This window comes from Gallus gallus, chromosome 2, assembly GCF_016699485.2.
Source record: "Gallus gallus isolate bGalGal1 chromosome 2, bGalGal1.mat.broiler.GRCg7b, whole genome shotgun sequence".
Classification (NCBI taxonomy): domain Eukaryota; kingdom Metazoa; phylum Chordata; class Aves; order Galliformes; family Phasianidae; genus Gallus; species Gallus gallus.
Genome location: NC_052533.1, coordinates 56,483,974 through 56,506,662, shown reverse-complemented (window position 1 = coordinate 56,506,662; position 22,689 = coordinate 56,483,974). Strand labels below are relative to the sequence as shown.

The 22,689-nt window shown below is 36.9% G+C and overlaps 1 protein-coding gene across 3 annotated transcripts in view; it reads left to right on the top strand.

Moving 5' to 3' along the window:
• Nucleotides 1-22,689, top strand: part of ATP9B (ATPase phospholipid transporting 9B (putative)) — a 168,005-nt gene that overhangs the window by 94,740 nt on the left and 50,576 nt on the right. The gene's annotated exons all lie outside the window — the stretch shown is intronic.

The following is a 22,689-nucleotide window of genomic DNA, read 5'->3' as shown; positions in this document are numbered from 1 at the left end:
TTAGGAAGATACTTAATTATTTTGAGAGAAAAAAAAATATTGCAAGAGATTTAAAAAAAAATAATAGGTTGCCATTTTCACACCATTTGTAGTAGATTACTCTGAGTAGGAACATCAAGAATGAAATGATAATACAAATTGCTTGAAGCAGTTATTATTGTTCCCCTGAGTGTATTGATTTGTGTTTCTAATAGAGATGCTTATAAATGTCTCACTGACAGAGACAGGTGATATATACCATTACATGGCTTAAAATGACCTTTTATTATTTTGATATATGTAACATGTTTTAAAATAATAGACTAAAATTGAAGTAGAATGATTATGGTTCATAATTACTTTTCTATCTGATACAAAGAGGAGCCTTTTATTAAAGAGAATTCTGAGAATTCTGAACAAATTTTGACTAATAAATAATACAGGTGTTTAAAATGAAATTATTTAATGTAGTAAATTGATACATAGGGTAACATGCATGAATATAACATGCTTTCCTGGAATTAAACAGATTCTGGAGATGTGCTCCATGTAAATATTTGCTGCAATTTTCGCATGAGTATTTCACACTGGGAAATATGTTAAAGGATAGCAGGATCTGTTCCAAATATTTTCTAAATCACTACTAGCATTGAAACTGTTGCTATAAGTTTAACTTAATATTAAGTTGCAAGTAAACCAGTGGCATGTTGACAAAATGCAGCATGCTTTTTAACATTAGGACTGTACATGTACAACATTACTTGCATAAGGCCTTAAAATTATGACTGGAAATATCTAAAACTTGGTCTTTTATCTACAGTAGCAATGCAAATCAACTTGGAATTTTCATGAAGCACTAAAGCAAACCTTTCTGTACAAACACACACAGTCAAATTCTAGTAACATTTCTGGCATGTAGTGTAGTATCAGCTTGAGAACAATTAGAAATCATGCTATTATACAGCATTTAATCTGCTGCTGATGAGACAGGTACTGCTCGTGCAAATAAATGTTACTCATTTATTGTCCAATAGATTGTACTGTTAAAATATGCAGTATTCTGAATATATAATTATTTGTTTCTCAGAGATGGTACAGCTAATAGCTATCTACAAAATGTGAAGATTAAGGTATATGGTACATATACCTGGTTAAATGTCTTTGTCTTGGTAGTTTGATAGAGTATTTCAAAAATTTGAAAATTTATAGTGAACAGGCAAACACATTCTCTAGAGCACACTTGGTACTTGAGTTTCCTCCATTTTGTGTCAGCTGTCTTTCACATTACTTTGTAAAAGTGTAAATGAGTCTTGTGTGTACCAGTTGGTGAGGATGTCTCCCCCACCTATGGACAGAATGTCGGTGTTAGTAATGTAATTAGCAAGGATGGATTTGGGAACTGAAAACATTAGAACACTGCCATGACAAATGTAAAAGTAAGTAGTAAAAATGTGTGTTGGTATAGGAAATAATAATCCACATTTTGTAACAGATATTTTTAATTCTGCCTTTCTGTGGAATTAACACTCTTTGGTGTTTGCATCTCCTACCACCGGGTGAGATGAGTTTGCATGTTGCTGTAACGTAAGACACTTATTGCTTATAAATAATATTCTGTCCTAGCTGGCACTACAAGGAGAACAGCAGAAACCTGTTCATTCCTTCTCTGTGTGTTTGGGAGACTCATCCTTTGTTTTTTTTTCAAGCCTGACAATAATGTTTACATGTTTGATGGAGCATAAAACAGTCCTTGAGATTAGAAAGAATATTACAATTGAGAGATTAAATGTGCAAATGTTTATTAAATGAATAAAAATTTGCACCTAATGTTGCTGAAACAAAATCAGAGTTGCTGCTCATATTATTACTGCAAGGTCCAGAGGAAATAAATCTGCCTTATTCTTTAACTAATGTATGTACCTGTTCAAGCATGTGATTTCTGTGTGTTAGACTTGGAAGGATTTATTGTGTTTATTGAAGTATTTAGTCTTTCAAGCAACAATTTTCTTAACGTAAAGTCAACACTTTGTGGGTTTTTTTTATTACAATTTTAGAAATGGTTTCATTGCCTAAGGATGCAGACATGGTCTGAAAAAACACGAAGATAGAAGAGAATTTTCCTAAGGGATCAGTTTAATATGTTTTTAATTCCAAACAACATAAAGAAAAATGATTTCTAGCAAGGTTTAATTTCAGTCTAAAATAATGAATGTATTGTGCTTTAGATAAATTTAGAAATGGTAGCATCATTGTTATTATGGTGTAATGGGTCTATGCTTTCTACCTCATTGACAGTCACAACAGCTTGCTCAGAAACACAGTTCCATCCTTTTAAATTAATAAATAAATACAAACAGATTGAATTGTGTTCTTCACAATGCTGTAATCAGTAATCAATCCTATTTGGACAGATATTCTGAAACTTTGGCTTTCTGGATAAAGTAGGACTTGTCAGTGCTAAAGGTCATATACAGGTGTTAATTAACCAAGAGGGAAATTAACAAACGAAGGTTATTTATTTATTTAGTATGGCATTTTGCAGTATTTGCTCATTTTTACCTGTTTAAAGTGCACTATAGGTTTGTTTGTTTTTTGCTATCCAATTTTAGAATTGCTTTTTGCAGTTTTGGTTTTCATTAAAAGCGACAATGTTAGTATAGTCATATTGCAAAGGTGACCTGTCTCCCTCAGTAGAAACAGATTTTGGGGCTAAAGTTTTTAAATATATATATATATATATACACACACACACACACACATACACATGCACACATATATATATGTATATATATTTGAATGTAGAGGAACTGAATTTGAAGGAAGATGTTTTGTGTACTAAGATCGAAACAGTAAAATAATTTGGTCTGTGGAATGAACAGTTTTTTATAACATACTAGGATGTATTAAAATGAATAGAAATCATCTTAAATAAAACTGGTGAGAAATAAGTGATGTCTGTAAAGGAGACATGGAATGTAATATGACTGCTGTGCTTTAGAATAGTACAAAAATAGTTTTTATATTGCTCATCTTTAGCAGCATTCAAACACTTTCTTTTTGCATTATTATTGAAGCCTACATCTGCTGCTCTGTTTTAACACCAGTCACAAACCTCGGTAGTAAACATTCAGCATTCATTAAAATAATAACACTTTATTTTTTTCCAGAATTTTTGTCTAGCCTGTAATCTAGAATCTCCGTATCTTATGTCCAGTGCTTTGCTGATTTTTCAAATTTTTTAATTCTAATCAATAGATGTTGTTCTCCCTTTGTTTGTTAGTTTGTTCTTTAAAAAGTCACCCATGAGACTGGAAGCAGTTAAAAATAATAAAGTGCCTGAATGATACACCATCAGATAATACAAACAAGTTTGCTGTTAACTAGAGAACTTGAGAAGAGCCTCAGAAACAGAGGGACTTAGTTCTGCTGCCACAGTGTTGCATAAGGGCCAGTAAATTGTACAGTTTTGTTATTAAATTGGAAATTTAATATTGTTCATAGTTGATTTAAGAATTGAGGGAATGAAATAGCTTGCTCTGGTTGTATACAGTAGAGAGAAACAAAGCAGAACCACCTTGAAAAAAATGTTACTTGACTCCTAATGACAAATTTCAAGGATTTAGGAAGAGAAGAAGGTTTATATATTGCTTTTTATTGGAGTATGGTCTGCTCTGCTTAATCCTCCTAAAAATCCTCTCTGTGTAGGATGAAACTGGGAAAGTTGTTTCCTACATTAAGTAAGTAGTCCCCAGACTGAGCTTGTGTCCCTTCTGCCTAGAGCTTCAATCCAAAAAACACTTGAACACCAGCTTCCTGAAAGGTACAAGAAACCTGTCAGAGGAAGGGAAAGTTGCTGGAATTGGGCCATGTTGAAAACGCATGAAATATAGCTTTGGTGCTTTTCTCTTGATATACTCTTATCTGCACAAAAGAATGAACGTTTCACAAGGTGGTAAGTAGAGGAGGGAGAGCCTTGGTGTGTTAATAACACTGTAGTGACAACTGAACAGCGCTGCCGCCCCCAAGGGCTAGAGAGTCTTAGTGAGATGGATGGAACAGTGTTAGATAAGGAAGAGGACAAAAGGTGTCATTCCTATAAAAGACTGAAAAGGAATGTGTGAATGGCAGATGAGCCACCCTTGCTATTCCATAACCCAGATTAGAACATTGCAGTGCTGCCAAACATTACTGACAGCTTCCAGGAATCAAACCACAAGCAAACTTTGTGTCCTTTACTCACAGCCAGGAGGAGTATAACTCACTGCTATCATTACCAGTAACTCCATGAACTGAAATATCAGAGTTGTGGAACCAGATGTTTCAGTCAATGGATGACTAATATGGAAAAAGTGTAGTTGCACATAGTGGAACTGATGTTTTCATTTATTCATAGAAAACTAGAACAAATAGTGCATTTATATCACTGTATTAAAACAATACAAAAAATGTTACGAGTGGAGAACAGTGTGTCAGTAAAGACTGAAAATCTTGATTGATGCCTTTGAGTACATAGGTGGAAAGTATTCACTTAATGCAAACAAAAATAGTTACAGGTTTTTTAGAGTAGAACAGTTGGATGACATAGGTCATCAGTCCCACTGTCTGACCACATAAGGGCTAACAAAAAATTAAAGCATATTAATGAGAACATTGTCCCACTGTCCCTTGAACACTGACAGGCACAGGACATCAACCACCTCTCTAGAAAGCCTGTTCCAGTGTCTGACCACCCTCATGGCACAGAACTGTTTCCCAGTGCTCAGCCTGACCCTCCCTGGCCTAGCTATGTGCTATTCCCTGACATAGGTACTATCCTGCCGTCGATGACCAGAAGTGGAGCCCAGCATCTCCCTGTGTTTCCCTTCCTCACAGATCTGCAAAGAGCAATGAGGTCACCTCTGGGCCTCCTTTTCTCCTGACTGCACAGCCTGAGTATCGTTAGTCTCTTCTCACAGGACATGCCTTCCAGCCATGTTAACAGCTTTGGTGCCTCCTCTGGATGCTTTCAAGTACCTTAACACCTTTTTTTTATATTGTGGAGCTCAGAACTGCACACAGTATCCAAGGTGAGACTGCACCATCACTAAATATAGTGTGATAACCACCTCTTTTGACCAGTTGTCTGTGCTATGTTTAATTAACCCCAAAGTGCAATTTGCTCCTTGGCTGTTAGGCACTCTGCTGGCTCATGCTGACCCTGCTGCTACCTGCACTCTCACTTTCTGCTGGGATGCTCTCCAGCCACTCAATTCCCAGCTTGTGCCTGTGTCTGGTACTGCTCCATCCCAGATGTGGCACCTGGCATTTTGCTTTGTTAAACTTCATGCCATTGCTGATAGCCCAGCACTCCAGTATATCTAGATCCCTCTGAAATCAGTCAGCAGTACCTTCCAGTTTAATATCATCAGCTAATGTGCTTAGAATGCAGTCACCTCCTGCATCCAGGTCATAGATAAAAACATTGAACAGAACTGGCTCTAGAATTGTGCTCTGGTAAACAATGCTAGTGACCAGCTCCAGCCAGTAAGATGTACCTCCATGCAGTATGGCCCTTTGAGCTCTACCATTTAGCCCGTTCATCCCTCAGCATAGTGTGAACCTATTCATCTCACAGTTGGACAGTTTCTCCACAAGGATGCTGTGAGGGACGGTGTCAAAAGCATTATTAAAATCCAGGAAGATTACATCCACTGCCTTCTGTTCATCCGCCATGTGGATGACCTTATTCTATGACAGGCATGTCCAACCTGCAGGCTGGATTTGGCCCAGCACAGCCCATACTGCAGCCCTCTCTTTGCTTTGTGCCATCGTGATGGTGGCTTTTCCCCCTTAACGGCCAGGCCCAGCCCCAAGCATATGCCCATAGCTCAGCAACAACCCAACGTCAGTGTGCGATTGGCATTGTCTGGGCTGAAGCCAGTACATGGGGAGGGTGCAGTGCTAACTCTCATGTGATGGCAAATAACTATTTGCATTTTGATAACATTGGCTACACACGGTGCTCTGAACAGTGAATATGCAGCCTTGTTTTCCTTTTTGATACTGAAATTTGAGAATAGGTTTCAAGATTACAGAAAAAATCATCAATTTTTTGTTATATTTGTGACTCCATTTTCAGTCAGCATAAATACATTACAGGCAGATTTTCAAGTGAAATGGATAGAGTTGCAATCAGGTATTCATCTCAAAAATGTGGTCATGTCTCTTTACCAGATTTCTATAAAAACCATCTTGCCAGAGAAAAATATCCCTCGCTTCACAAGCATACCTTATTCATGTTGTCACTTTTTGGCAGTATGTACACTTGTGAGCAAATAATTTTCAAGGGCGAAGCACAGGATGAGTAAAATGTCATAAAAAATCTCTGACGTACACCCTGAAAATTCACTAAGAATGGCAGTCACTTCCATCAAATGAGAATGATGCATTCATTAGTTTCGCAGAAACAAAACAATGTCAAATTTCCCACTGTTTTTGTGGGTTTGTTGCTTTTTTTTTTTTGATGTTTGAATAAGAAATATATTTCTAAACAAGTTGTTACCTAATATTATTAATGTATATAAGTATTTTACCCAAAGTATTTTGCCCAAAACAGTTCTTCTCTTAATATGACCCAAGTGAGCCAAAAAGTTACACACCCATGTTCTAGAAGGAGGTCAAATTACTAAGGCAGGACATTCCCTTAATAAGCCCACATTGACTATGCCTGATGGTAGCTTTGTTCTTTAAATATCTTTCAGTAACCCCCAGGGCAATCTTCTTCATAGCTTTTCCAGAGACTGATGTTAGAGTAACGTCAGTCTGTCATTTTCTGCGTCTTCTCTTTTTTCCTTTTTCTAGATGTGTTTAATGCTGGCTAGCTTCCAGTCAGCAGGGACCTCCCCACATTCCCAGAACATTTGGTAAATTGTTGAGAGGAGTCCAACTGTAACATCCATTAACTCCATTAGTTCTGTATTTTTTTGTCTTCTTTTCTTTATATTCCAAAAGTAGTAAAATGGTAACACTACACATGAGAAACCAAAGCACATAAGATGAGAGGCAAAAAAAGAAAATGAGTTTGTTTAAGGTATTGGACTTTGCTTTTCGTCCAACTTAATGGTTATAATACTGCAATATACTAAGTGCTATTACTGTTGGATTTGCATGGATGTGATGATGTCTGTAGCCTCAGAGCAAACCTGATGTTAATTTTCCTTGGCATCCAGAAAGTAATATTAGATCATAATTTGCTCATCTACTTCAGTGTTGTATGATTGGAACACAGAATAAGTTGTTCCATGTTTTGACCTGCTATCAGTCCACAAATTAGAGTCCCAGAATAACTTGTGCCCTAACTTCCAATTTGTTCTGAAAACAACAATTAAACATTCTGTGAAACTGGTATGTTAAATCGTGATACATCTTTTCTGGCTGCCTATAATTTTTTAGTAAAGAGCATAGTACAGTACATTGCTGAGATATGGATGTCGAATCAGCACTTCTGCATCACTTTCTGTTTACATCCTATTGCAAGGTAAATTATTTGCAACAGAATATAAGATAGTTCTAAACAAAATAATTGCTATATAACTCTATGAGATACTATTATAGCAATTAAATGTTAACTTGTACATCTTTGATCATTAATAATATCACTGAATGATACCAGGTAGCTCATAGCAAGTGAAAATTCTGGTGAATCAGCTATCATTGATTTTTCTCTATTTATTAAGCAATGCAGTCCATATTCTTCAGAAAGTTATATGATGAAGGCTAAAACTCAGAAGAAGAAAACACCCTGCACTGGCATTCATCTGTTTTGATCACTAAGAAAATTTGAACTTCTATTGAGTTACTGGTACTGAAAGCAGTTTTGAATGGAATCTTATTTCAAGATTGTGTGTTTATATATATATATATATATATATATATATATATTTCTTGAGCTTACCAAGTGAGCCTAGATATCTTTGTTTATGAAATAATAATGAGAGGGAGAGAGGGAACAATTAAGGGGAATGGGTTTGGTAGTTAGAATTCTGGCATTACTGCAGGTAAATTTCTGGGTTTTTGAAGTATTTTGGAGTTAGTGGCAAACTCATCCATCAATTCACTAAGCCTAAGACAATGTTTGTAGCTGCAAAATTCCTCTAATGTTACGTTTGTTATCTCTTATAAGAATACAGAAGAGTAAAAGATTAGCCAAAAGCCATAGATAAATTGGAGTCCTATATTTTTATTGTTTTTACCAAGAATTTTATTTGATGTTCCAAGACATTTCACTTTCCCATTTTGGAGACTCTTATTTAAAATTGTTTGAATTTTGTTGTTGTTACTGTAGTAAGATTAAATTTGAGTAAGTTAAATTTCAGCTCAGTAGCTCAACGTCATTTCGTGCCAGTGTTTGAGGAAGGATCCGTCATGGAGTACAGAGTTTCTGTAGTGGTGCCTACAACAAATTACTCTCACAAAACTTTCCAAGCAACTATTTTGAAATAGATAAATTTATGGAATAGCGTTTTGCTTCTTCACCAGAAGTAGTGTATTTTACCTAGAGCAAACCAGGCTAAAATGAATCATTTCTGGTGAAATATATAATCCATTTGAAATACTGCGGTTCTACAGAAGATAATGCAGAAGGGAGATCTGCTGTCTATTGGCATATTGATCGTCCCAGTGAGCTGTTAAGAGGGGCAGTCCATAGCAACTTCCTCTCAACTGCCTCCTCCACTGCTGCTAATCTGCTGCAAACTGGAGTTTGTTTTTTCACTTGTGGTGATCCTTACAGTTTTGTTGCCTTTCAGCGATAATCACATCATTAGTAAAAAGCAGCTGCTGTGAGATGAAGAAGGTAAGGGCAAATAGGCTCTGGCTTTCAGGTGATACTTAGAGAATACTCATATGACGGCATAGAACTGCACTGCCTTCATAATGCACTGTCTGTGCTGGCAGCAGTGCAAGCCAAAATGTTGGAAACCAAATTATTGGAGTTGTGGAAATACACTGTTACATTTTTTTTTCTCCATTAGGATTGTGTTCAGTGTATTTAGTGTTTTTGATTGTTTGTAGGGTTTTTTTTTTTTTGTAACAGCAAGGTAGCACAGTTGTCACCAATGTTGTGTATATTTCTCGGCTCTTGGAAGGAATTATATGAGAAGGAATAGAGATTAACTTTTGTATGAGTATGCTCAAAGTATACTAATTGTGGATTTTTTTCTTTTTTTTTTCTTCCAATTGTTGTGAAAGATGGCTTTCTGAAATTTCAGAAGCTGGTATCTTGCAGAAACCTAGCTGGTTTAGCATTTTTGAAATAAGTGCATCTGATTCGTGTCATTTATTCGTGTCATTGAATGTTTTGTAGATATTATTGCTTAGTTGGCAAGTCTCTATATCTAGCACAAACACAGAAAAGCATTTTTTTCACATATGGACTTTTTTAATATATTAAATCAAAATCTGATTTTCTAAGTTCTGGAGACTCAGTACAGTGGAAATCTCAGTCTACAGTGATGCATATCTAGAGGGAAAGTTCTATGCATATCAGGACGTAGTATTTGTTTTTATATAGGTTGACATATTAATCATATATATAATTAAAGTAACAGGCTTGTCATACTCATAACAAGTATGATTTTTTTCCTTCATTTCAGAGTGTATGCCTATAGAATTTTGCATTAAAAACAGCATTCCAGCTTTTGCTGGATGAAAATTGTTATGTGTTAGATTTTTAGATTAGTTTGAAAGATTTGACTGCTTTTCATATTTTTAAAGCTAATTCCCTTCCTGTCCTATCTTTTGGAAAGTATCCTAAAACGCTATTTATACAAAACAGGGTTTCATTTCATTTCTTTTTGGTGACTTTATGGAATCTTTTCTTAATCCCATGGTCCCCAAGGAATCTGCTGAAATATTTTGTTTTGTGAATACAAAGATGGATGACTCAGCTGAAAATCAAATTTCTTACTGTTGCCTTAGGGTTTGAGGGATAAGCTTTTTTCTTCCTCCTATCACAGAGCACTTTTTCTAGTTTAAGTTTGAAAGTAATTGGGCAGTTCAATATATATATATATATATATATATATTATTGAGTTTTTTGATTCACTGTGTGTTAATTGAGAACAATGAACAGGACGTAGTAGGCAGTGTGACACTACCAGCATCAGTCTTCTAATATTTCTAGTTTTTACATCTACCCAATTCTTTCCTTTAACTCCCCACAGATCTTGGGGACACATCCTTGTCTCTCTGACCATGCAGCACCTTTGTGAAGAAGAAAGTTTAATTCTTTGATAAAGCTGAAGTTATCAAGCTTCATCTGTCCTCATCTGTCACAGTTCATTGATCATGGAAAGTACCTTCTTGGATTATTTTCACCCAATGAGCAACCACACTGTGAAGATTGTGATCCTGGTTCACATCTTCAATCTTGTCTGCATTTTCTGTGAGCTGTTTCCTGCCTAAACCATCTCTTACTGTTGTCTTCCAGTTCCAACTTCTTTCAGTGCAACTTGTATTTGTCATGCTTGGCTATCTTGTTGTATCCAGCTTGTCAGTACATGGATTATTTATTAAGATTTTCAGAGGTGAGAAGAGACATCAAGCAGCTGAGTGCATTTCACTGATCTTCTGTAAACACATCACTGAAATACCTTGCCATCATATTTGTCTGAACATTCCCTGGTTTTATGGCCATCTCTCATTCTAACTTGTGCATTTCGTATACTTATGTATCATTACTTTCATCTTTACACTTAAATCATCATGACTTGTTTGTAGGATTGGATAAGTTTATACAGTGAACTAGTAACCTAGTAGAGAGCTATGATTAGTGCTAGGGAAACTCTCGCTCAAACTGCACTTAAAAAATAAAAGTAAAACAGAAAACTCATTCAAATCTGTGTCCATTTGCAGTTTCTGGGATGTGGTTGTGGGGTTAATATTTTAGAATGAGATGCACCTATTTGTGCTTCAGCTGTGAAGCAATATTCATGAGAGCACTGGGCACAAGTGTGAAGTAGTTCCCCTCAAAGCATTATACTGCAAGTATACATCTTCCCTGTGCTTCTTTATCCCTTTACATCAAAGCATGTATTCACTTTCTTATTCTTTAAATAAATGAGAACAGTATTTGTCTAGCCCTTCCTGTATGATACTAGTTTGAATTGTTTAACAAATACATTAGTTTATGTTCTTAGTAGTTTTTTTAATGCCTTAAATAATATTTTATATTTAAATTAGACATTCCAGTTTTCTTCAAGAATCTTGATTCATTTCTAAGTACTCCAGGAGTTTTATAGTTGTGCTACACAACAGTTTACATGTGGAAGGTTTGCTAGCTTCCAATGACCCTTAGCTGCCATCTGGTACAAATTCAAAGTGCTTCTGTCATCTGCTGCTAATTGCTGTCACCTGCATGTTGCAGTCACTCTGAGCAACTTGGATTGCAGTAAAGCAAGATGCAGATTGCTTTGTATAGCTGCAGTCTATCAATAATATGCATAATTTCTTTATTAATATTAATTTAATAATAAAATAAGTACATACATCATTAAATGACATGAATTAATATAAATGGCATTTTCATGTTTATTTTAATGGCTGTTTCTGGCTTTTTAGCCTGACATTAAAAAAAATGTGAAGATTATGAATGTATTTATTATTTCAGTGTTCTTTAACCCATTTATTCTGGTAAGATTGTTCTAACTGAATCTTGCAGAAGAGTTCTTTAATCCTTTTTGTATGCTGATAAGCTTTTGTCAGGGCGCTAGCCTACAGCACCATATTATATTAATGTATTTTACTTGTAATTTAGAGAACAAGAAGAATATCCTGTTCTGAAGGCTAAACTGTCCCCTGTGGCACTTGCACAGCTGATAATCGTGAACTAGAAAGATGTGTATATCAAATAGTTTACAAAATGAAGCCAGCTGTGTTTCCCTACATACTGTGGCTTCCTGACATGCATCATTAAACCTTATTAGCTACTTCCTTTTACAAAGGTTCTTGTAGTCTTGAACATTGCATATTAACATTTTCTGCCCCTCCAACTGGAAATTATTTGCTTTATTGTAGAGTGTCAACTTGCTCTAGTTTCTGATGCATTCTAATTGGTACTTTAGAGTATAATCATAGTGAAACACCACTCCATGCATTTCTTTATTTGGAAATTAATACAGACCTTTTCACTTTATCTGTCAATCTGGGCACCTTTTCACACAATTCCCAACTATTGGGATGGCTTACAAACCACTAAGACAGAAAATGGTTCATAGAAAGTCTTCAAGATAGAAATACAAGATGTTGGAGTTCACTTTTGCTGTAAGATTTTTTTGTTATTGTTGTCCTAATAGTAATAATGCTATTTCAACTGATAAACATTACAATATTAAAAATCTCAAAAAATGTAATGATATAAAGTTAATTTGTTGGAGGTGAGATTGTTTAAAAAAACACGACCACACATAGGTGCATACACATGCATGTGCACATACACTTATTAATCACACATTTGATAGTAAATTTCAGCTTTCAAACCTAAACAAAGAAGAATTTTAAAAATATCTCTGTAGATAAAAATAGATTTTTAATTAGGTACAAATTCAAAATATTTAAATATATATGCATCTCTGTATATTTACAAATTCTACAAGCGTTTCATCAGAAAGGCAAAGAATTACTTCTGATATCAATGAATAAGACTTTGGGCAATATCATTCCAGAACCTTATCTGTTTGCTTAATCCCAGCAAGAATCATTTCAAGACAATATGTTGCACATAATTGGCTCTAAGCACATTTTTGTTCACTTTGGACCAGAAGGTACAAATAGCTTAGAAAACTATGAATAATACAATTTTTTGAGTGAAAAACTAAGAACCATCTTAATTAGATGCTTTTTTGTTAATGTTCCTCTATTACAAATTTTGATATTCATTACGGAAGGCTGTTTTTATTCAAAAATATATAGCTTAATTTTATTACATTGATAACTTCTAGATTTCTTGTCCTAACTTATTACATAGTTGAGCTTGAAAATCTGTGCTTTTACATTATAACAGCAAGAAGAACATAAAATCTGATCAAAAAGACATTGTGGAGAAAAGTTATTTCTCCATGCCTTAAATGCTTGTGGACATTTACTGTGGACACATTTGGGGTGTTTCATCTCAGACTTAGAATTATAGAATCATTAGGGTTGGAGAAGACTTCTAAGGTCATCTAATCCAACCATCCATCTACCATCAATATTGCGACTTGAAAAAGACTTTTTCTCTCTGTTGTGATTTTCCCTATGTTCTTCAGTGTAATTAATCTTGAAGAAAATTCCTGCTTATTTTTCATCACATTGAGCAGCTTTGAAGCTGTACTTGATCAGCATGATTTACTCTGAGCTAAAAGAAGAGGTGAAAAATTAAGGAGTATCGGGGAGTGTGAAAGGGAGATAGATCAGTGAAACCACACCCTACCATCCCTGCGAGAAATGCTCTGTGAGGAACACTGTGCAACTAGTGGGGTATCCCCTTCCCCTCTTGTCATCAGGCTGAAGGAGGGGACCTAAGAGACGGGAAAGAATGGAAACAGGTCCCTGCTCAAAGTGGCAGGTGAATCCCTTCCCAGCCTTCCATGCCATCCCAGGTAAATTTGCACAATAGGTGTTGAGGCTCTGGAACTTGAGGGGCAGGCAAATGAGGTTGATGAAAGTCCATCCAGGGGGATGTCTCTAGTAAGTCAGTCAACCCCAGTCCTTAAGCCTGCCTCTGCTAAGAGCAAAAGAAGGTTAATTGTCATAGACAGCTCCCTTCTGAGGGGAACAGAGGGCTTGATATGACAACCAGACACCTCCCACAGGGCAGTCTGCTGCATTCCTGTGCATGTGAGTGATATTACTAGAAAGCTCAAGTATGGCTCCAGTTATTACTCACTTTTGGTTGTTCATGTCTGCAGTGGAAAGAACTTCAAGGACTAATCAAAAGGGACTTTGGGGCACCTGGATGGGAAGGAGCAAGAGTACAGGTGGTGTTTTCCTTGATCTCTTCAGTAACAGGAAAAAGTACTGAGAGTAACAGGAATGCCCACCTGATCAACACATGGCTAAGAGGCTGGTGCCATCAGAGGAATTTTGTGGTTTTTTTTCACCCACAGGATGGCTTATACAGCACGAGGCCTGCTGGTGAGGTCCACTTCTCTCAAAGGGGAGAAAGGAATCAGTCTCTCATTGAGAGACCTTTAAACTAGGTTTAAAGGGAGAAGGAAATGAAACCAAGCTCAGTAGAGATGATCTTGGGGCAGCATGCAAGGGTTGGGGGTGAGATAATAGCCCATCTGAAGTGCCTCTACACCACACCAACACATGTAGCATGGGCAACAGGCAGAAAGAACTAGAAGCCAGTGTACAGCAGGAAAACTGTGACATAGTTGCCATCAGCAAAACATGGTGGGATTATTCTCATGACTGGAGTGCTGCAATGGATAAACGCTTCAGAAGATACGGGCAAGGAAGGAGAGATTATGGGAGGTGGCTCTATATGTTAGGGAGTGTTTCAATTTTGCGGAGCTCAATGCTGGGGGTGATAAGGTTAAGTCCTTATGGGTAAGGATCAAGGGGAAGGCCAAAAAGACTGATGTCCTGGTAGAGATCTCTTTACAGACCACCCAATCAGGATGAAGAAACAAGTGAAGCATTCTACAGGCAGCTTGCAGACATCGCACAATTGCTTGCTCTTGTCCACATAGGGGACTTCAGCATACCAGATGTTTGCTGGAAATGCAATACAGCAGAGAGGAAACAGTCTAGGAAATTGCTGGAGTGTGTGACAATAATTTCCTGACACAGCTGGCAAGAGAGCCTACCACGGGTTGTGCCCCACTAGACCTGCTGTATATAAGCAGAGAAGTACTGGGTGGAAGACATAGTGGCTGGAAGTTGTCTTGGGTATAGCAACCAGAAAGTGATTGAATTCCTGATTCTTTGTGAAGTCAGGTGGGAGGTCAGCAAAACCATTACCTTGGACTTCTGAAGGTCAGACTTTGGACAGTTTAGGATATTGGTTGGGAGAGTCCCTTGGGAGATAGTTGTGAAGGGCAGAGGGGTCCAAGAAGGCTGGACATTGCTCAAAAAGGAAATCTTAAAGGCACAGGAGTGAGCTGTGCTGTACAAGGAACTTTTGCTTGGTGAAAAAAGAGAGTTTGCTATCTCCAGAAGAAGGGGACTGGCACCTCGGGAAGAGTACAAGGATGTTGCTATGATATGCAGAGAGAAAGAAGATTACAAAGGTGAAAGCTTAGCAAGAACTTAATCTGGCCATAGAGAATGACAAGAAAAAAATGCTTTTCCAAGTACATTAATAACAAAAGGAGAGCCAAGGAGAACCTCCGTCCTTTATTGGATGTCGTGAGGGACATTACCATCAAGGATGTGGAAAAGGCTGAGGTACTCAAAAGCTTCTTAGCTATTGTCTTTAATAGTCAGATCTGTTATCCTCAGGGTACTCAGCTCCTTGAGCTGGAAGACAGGAATGGGGAGAAGAATAATCCCCCCATAATTTAGGAGGAAAGCGTGGCCTGCTACTCAACGTAGACTTAGCAGAAGTCTATAGAGTCAGATGGTATCCACACAGGAGTACTGAGGGAGCTGGCAGAAGTGCTCACCAAGCCACTTTCCATAATTTCTTAGTAGTTCTGGTCAACTGGGCTGCTCTCAGGTGACTGGAGACTTGCCAGTATGCTACCTATCTACAAGAAGGATCATAAGGTAGATCTGGGGAACTGCAGGCCTATCAGCCTAACTTTGGTATCAGGGAAGGTTATGGAGCGGATCATCTTGAGTGTGGTCACACAGCATGTACAGGACAACCAGGGGATCAGGCCCAGCCAGCATGGGTTCATGAAAGGCAGGTCCTGCTTGACCAACCTATTCTCCTTCTGTGACCAGGTGACCCACCTAGTGGATGAGGGAAAGGTTGTGGATGTAGTCTACCTAGACTTTAGTAAAGCCTTTGATACTATCTCCCACAGCATTCTCCTGGAGAAACTGGAAGCCCATGGATTGGACAGGTGCACTCATTGCCAGGTAGAAAACTGTCTGGATGGTCACGCCCAGAAAATACTGAGGAATGGGGTTAAATCCAGCTGGCAACCGGTCAGTAGTGGTGTTTCCTAGGGGATAAGTACTAGGGCCAATTCTGTTTAATATGATGGCTGCTCCAAAAGCAATGCCTCCTATTTTATTATCTTGGCCCACCATGTCTGAGGCAGATAGTGTTGGTATGATAGTGGAGGTTGACAGTAAAGTTACACTGGGTTGCTGTGCAACAGATGGCAGCAGTGGGGCAGTCTGAATAAATTATGTCTGACATGGAAGTCTTGTCTGAAGCAACGGTTTGTCATAGAATTCCTCCATGCAGAAAAGATGGATCCTAAAGACATTCATTCAGTGCTTGCTGAACGTTTATGGAGATCGGTCAGTGGATGGTAACACATTGAGGTGGTGGATGGTGCATTTCAACCGTGACAACAGTGATAGTGGGTCACCTATACTAGTCAGGATTTTTAAAGGGCAGTATGCAGACTGTTGTTCATTGCTGGCAAAAATGCATAGCTAATGATGGTGACTGTTGAAAAATAGTGTTTTATACATGAGAACTTGCTCTATGAAGTAGTGTTATCATGTGCTTCATATCTGCTGTAGTTTCCATGGAAATTAATAGAAGGCATTACTTTTAGAGCACCTACATATCTTTACTGATGACCTGGACAAGGGGATTAAGTAAGCGCATCCACAGTAAGTTGCAGATGAGACCAAGTTGGGAGGAACTGTCAGTCTGTCTGAGGGTAGAAAGATCCTAACTGAGGGATCTGGACAGACTGGATTGATGGTCTGAGGCCAATTGTATATGAGATTCAAGAAGACCTGGGTCCTGTACTTCAGTTACAACAGTCCCATGCATTGCTACAGGATTGAGCAGAGTGGCTTTGCAGCAGGAAAGGATCCGGGGGTGCTGATTGACAGCTGGCTGAACATGAGTAAGCAGTGTGCCAAGCAGTGTCAAAGGCCAACGGCTTCCTGGTTTGTGTCAGAAATAGTGCAGCCAGCAGCACTAGGAAGGTGATTGTTCCTCAGTACTCAGCACTGGTGAGGCTGTACATTGAGTCCTGTGTTCAGTTTTGGACCCCTCACTACAAGACATAAAGGCCCTGGAGTGTGTCCAGAGAAGGGCAATAAAGCTGGTGAGGGGTCTGGAGCACAAGTCTTACGGGGAGGAAGGAACTGAGATTGTTTAGTCTAGAGAAGAAGAAGTTTAGGGAAGACCCTATTGCCCTCCACAGCTACCTGAAAGGAGGCTGCAGCAAAGTGGGGGTCAGCCTTTTCTCTCAGATACCCAGAGATAGGACTAGAGGGAATGGCCTCAATTTACGTCAGGGAGGTTCAAGTTGGGTATTAGGAAAAACTTTTTGATGGAGGTGTTCAAGAAATGCATAGCTGTGGCACTTGGAACGTGGTTGAGTAGGCATAGTGGTGATGGACTGACGGTTGGACTAGATGACCTTAGAGGTCTTTTCCAACCTTTATGATTTTATGAGTCTTCCTTTTTACGTTTTGATTGCAAATAAAAGCATGCACAACTTTTTCTTTCAAAATGAAGTTGAGGCATTTTTAAACTATTTCTTCAGCTTGTATACAAACAAGATGTATAAACTCAAAAATAACAAGAGAGAGAGAGAGAAAACTTGATGCAGTTAAAATGATCTTAACTGGGATTCTGTTAGCCAATCATAAGGCTTCAGAAATGAACTAACTTATAAGCTACCTTTTCATAGGTTTCTCTGCATTCTTGAATAGCATCCTTAAAGGCTTCGAGGCACTCTGGGGTGCTTTGTGTTGTTTTTACTTTATTGAAACTTGATTTCCTGTGGGAAACCTAGGTGATTGTGGTTGTGTTCTGTTAACTTTCAGACTTGTGCTGAGAGAGCTCTGAAGATGGAGTTAAGGTGTACACAGCTGAGAAGGAGTGAGATTCCTCCACCAGGAAAAGAATTGCTGTTTAATGCCATTGCAGAATCTTTTAATTCCTTCTTCAGCTGTTCTTTATTCATTTGCATTTTTTGCTGAATCCATCTTCAAAATAACGAAGTCATTTTAATAATCTGTATTGTCTGTACCGTGTTACTTAGAATCATAAAATGTCATTAATAAAATACAGTATATGTAATTTAAAGGGAAATAAATTTTGAAATGCGCTACTCAACTTAAGCTTCAGTAAGATGGTAGTTAAATGCTTTTTTTTCCTTTTATTAATCCTACTGTTAATTGGGGATAAAATGAATTATTAGAACTTGTTTCAAGTTTAAACTTAATGAGTTCTTGGCTCAATTTCTTTAATAGAGTCCATAATGAACAAATTTCCAAGTGTGCTTTGATAACCTTAGTTCTGACCTTTCTTCCCCATAACTGTTTTGAGATGAACTCTTCAAATAGAACTGTAATAATCTCTACTAATACTTCAATATAGATAATTTGTAAGGAGTTGTTATAAATCCTTATTTTTTAATAGCAGTAAGCAAATGCTGAAAATCTTTTTAGACGTGGTTTTACGTGTTAACTTAATTTCAATGATGTTTTGGAAAAAAACTAGAGGATTCTGATACTGATACCATTTATTAAGTGTGCAATTTTTTGTATGAAAAATACTTTTTGACTGATATGCATGGTTTGATGTATGGATATATTGAGACTTCCCAAAATTTATGCGAAGTAAAGTTTCTATTTCATCCCCTTTATAATCATTTTTCTTCAAGGAAGTAGTACCTGTTCCTGTGCTTGTTTTAAATTAAAAAAAGTGGATGCTGAACAGTTTCACTGTATGAATTATTTTGGTTGTTGAAGTCTCCAATATCACCAGTTTGCTTAAATTAATGAAATAATTATTCTAAATTAGTGAGCATCTTGAAAAACATTTACAGCTGATAGTTCATAATAGAGGCTAATATTTGACTAATAAAGCACAACTCCTGTATAAATGTGCCAGTGCATAAGAAGCCATTAAAATCTTCAGTTTCTTAATAGCATCTGTGGATGCTTTTATTCATTGTTATTGTGTGTGACAAATACATAGTGATGATGGAGAATGAATGGTCACACGGCACTCACAGATGACTTAAGATGGTAACTATATGAAGGTATATGAAATACAACTTTTTGCGTAGAAGGAAATGCTGTGGTTGCTATTCGACCTGGATTGTTAAAATACATCTCGATATAATTGAGCATTTCAGCCTATGGGGGGGTAAATACTGTTGGACTGGTAAGTCTGTAGAGAAATACAGGTCACCCTGTTAAGGTATAGTTGGTACTGCACTGCGCTACCTGAGCTTCTAAACCAGGTGCTAGTGCCAGTCTTGAGCCCCCTCTGCTGACCGAACTGTACATGGCATTTCTTTAACTTCAGCAATTCTCCCTTTTTAAACTTCAGTCAAATTAGAGCAAAATACTGAAATAAGCAAAAAATAGTTGTTTGCCTTCATTATTACATATACAGATTAATTTTAAGAGGAGATAGGAGTTTAAGGACATTTAGAGATGGTGAGATAGTGCTAAATGTAGACCAACTGTATAAGTGCTGATGAGAGGTGAGTGGGTCATTTTATAGTCAAGTGAATATTAAGAATGAGTTGCCTTCAGTTTCTCATTCTAGTCTGCTGAAACATAACGTTCTGCTACAGATACCATAAGTCATTAGTGTGTCAGAACACATCTGAAAGAGAAAGCACACTTAAGCGTGTTGTGGAGTCTGTGCCAGTACTTGCCCAAATGAGTACAACCGAGTTCACTGTCTATGTGAAGTTGTGCATTTATCTGCCTTACAGTTTCTGTAGTACTGCACTGAGCTGGAGAGACTACCATTAAAATCTGGAGAGGAATTTGAAGTTTCACTTTCAATATCCAGACGAGATACCTATACTGACAGTGTAGATACGTGGAAAAGGCAGTACAAGATAGGTGACTGAAGGAAGCAGAGAGGGAGGAAATGCTGGAGTTTCGGTTTTCTCTTAGCGTTGTAGCTAGCTACAGAAATTTTTATCTGAAGTAATCTGTTTATTTCAAATGTCAAAAGTAGGTATGAGGTTATTAATAGCTTGTTAAAGTCGGTGTAAGCAAGTCAGAAAGGTGAATTTAAAAATGTAATAAAACTTGTTCTGGAAGCCTGCAGAATTAATATAGTGCAAATAATTTAGTTTGATTAAAGTGACATTGAGTTGTATTAAAGCTAGTATGAGAAATGCATATATATATATATATATATTTCTGCCAAAGGAAACAGAAAATGTTATTGGAATCAAATGAACTGTTTCCTGGTTATTGCTTTTGTATAACCACTGGAGTGGACTAAATAGCCTAAGTTTATTTCAGTTCTACCAAGTCAAGTAGAACATTCCCCCCGCCTCCATGGACACACATGGCACCACAATTACTGCTCTAATTCAGAAAGGAAGCAAATTTGTAAGATGTTTTCAGTGCTTCAAAAAGGTGTTTTCAGCTTTGGTCTTGTTTGCTCTCACAACCAAACATGTGATAAGGATGTCCGAAAATCAATCTAATAAAAAGCATGTGAGAGTGACATTTTTCACTAAATGGTCACTTTATGTATTTCTTTGCTTTTCCCACTTTGTATCTACTGCTTAAAACAATGAGTAAGTTACTGATAGAAAAGTATAACAAACCTGGTACAAGTCTTAGAATTTTTTTTACATTGATCAAGACAACCTTGTAGGGAAACACTTGTCATACCATTAGCTGAGTATAATCAACTAAGGAAAGATGTTTTCTAAACACAACTTCCCTTGTTGTGCTTGTTGTGAATGATAGTTGTGCTAGCCCAGTGTAAGCACTCAGATTGCTGAGCAGCCAAGAATTTAAATCACAAAAATACCTGTAGAAATAAAGAATTAGAAGAACCATTTGCAGATTCTAAATTGGATGTATGTTTATAGTGTCAAAAATTAAGGTAAACAGATAGTGATGGGTTGTTTTTTTTTTTTATTATTATTCAACCATTAAGCTCAGGTTAGGAATCTGTTATTTCTAGGGATGGTAAGAAGAATTTTAGCAGATTGGAAAAAAAAGCCATAGAGCTTCCAATATAAGCAGCTAACTGTGTCTATTAACCTACACACACATTTTTTAAAAGTGAAAAAGTGTTATGAATCAAATGGTTTTCTTAGCCAGAGAAAAAAACGTTTGTAATTAATTGTAATTAATGCAAACATAAATAATTGACAAGTATTCGGTCTGAATAATGTAAAAGTTCAGAGCATGCGTAAAGAATACTAAGGAACATTTTGATGTTTATAGTGCAAATTGAAACCGCAGTCAGAGGTACCATGCAGTTTCATTATATTCAGTGTGGTGTGTGTCAGTGCAGAGCCAGGCTGATTCCCAACATAAATTACCTTCATGGAGGAGTTTAGGGCAGGGACGCCACGGTGCTCTCTTATTACTTCGCTAGTATTTAAGTAGGGTGTTTGTTTGTTTAAAATAAACCAACAGTGTGTCAGCAAGTATCATGTGCACTTCAGTGCTGTAATTTTAATTCAGTTACAGTTTAGGCTTTGAGAGAAATCTTTACTGTCAGTAATGCATCATTTAAATATCAAAGTTTGCATTTTAATATTCCAGCATTAAAAATATATGTATTCCTAATTTTCCAAGTAATGTACTTCTGATGTTAGTGTTTTTTGGTTACTGCAGTAACAGCTTCAGAACAAAACCCTTCCTAGATGTTAAGTACATAGAGCAGCAATAGCAATATTGCTGTGCAAGTTCTATTCAGAAGTCAAAAAGATTTGTTCTTGCTTTCAACTTCTGCTAATTAAGGTGTTTTTTGTTTGTTTGTTTTTTTTTTTATAGAATGATAATTTCAGCATTGTAGTCCAAAGCACAAGGCTTGGTGTTCTAATAATTTCCTGATTCCAAATGCTATATTTTAAAAACTCATAGCTTTTTGGGGATTTGGTACAAGTAGACAATGCCATACTTTTTACCGGTGGTGTTAACCATTATTTTACTGAGTACCATTAGCTATTTAAAATTTCCCACATAAATTAAAAAGGAGCTAAATGGATTTGCAGTTGTTGCCATTAGTAGCATTTTAGATGATACAGTCAATTATTGCGTTCATTATCATAGTGCTGCCCCTTTGCAAAACTATTGTGGCTGTTACAGACATTACGTACCAATTTCCCCTTGGAGGTTAAAATTTCCAGTCATATTTAATTTTGTTAGCACAGTTATTTCAAGCAGAACAAATGTTATAACGAGTAGAATAAGAATTGTTAGTATGAGAAATAGCAATAAATGTGGAAAATTACTCCAGTTCTTAACTCATCAGTTCCTTAAATAGTCATAATTGTTCAGGTTATGATTATTTTCAAAAGGATGATATATTATGCCGATATTTGATAAAATAACATTATAGTTCATTTATGTTCTTTTTCAAGGTTGAGGTGAATTTTAGAGAATATTAATGCATTTCTACTTGAAAAATTGATAATTTGATAGTTTCATTGGTAAGATTGCAGAAGTTGTCTAAGTAGAAAGATGCAGAATTAAGTATATTTCAGTACATAATAATAACAAGTTTTTGAGAAAAGAAGAATGCATTTCTACTAAAGCTTCTTTTGTTTACCACTTTAAGCAGGGGTTTGCAGTTGCTTTCACTTGCTATAGTAAATG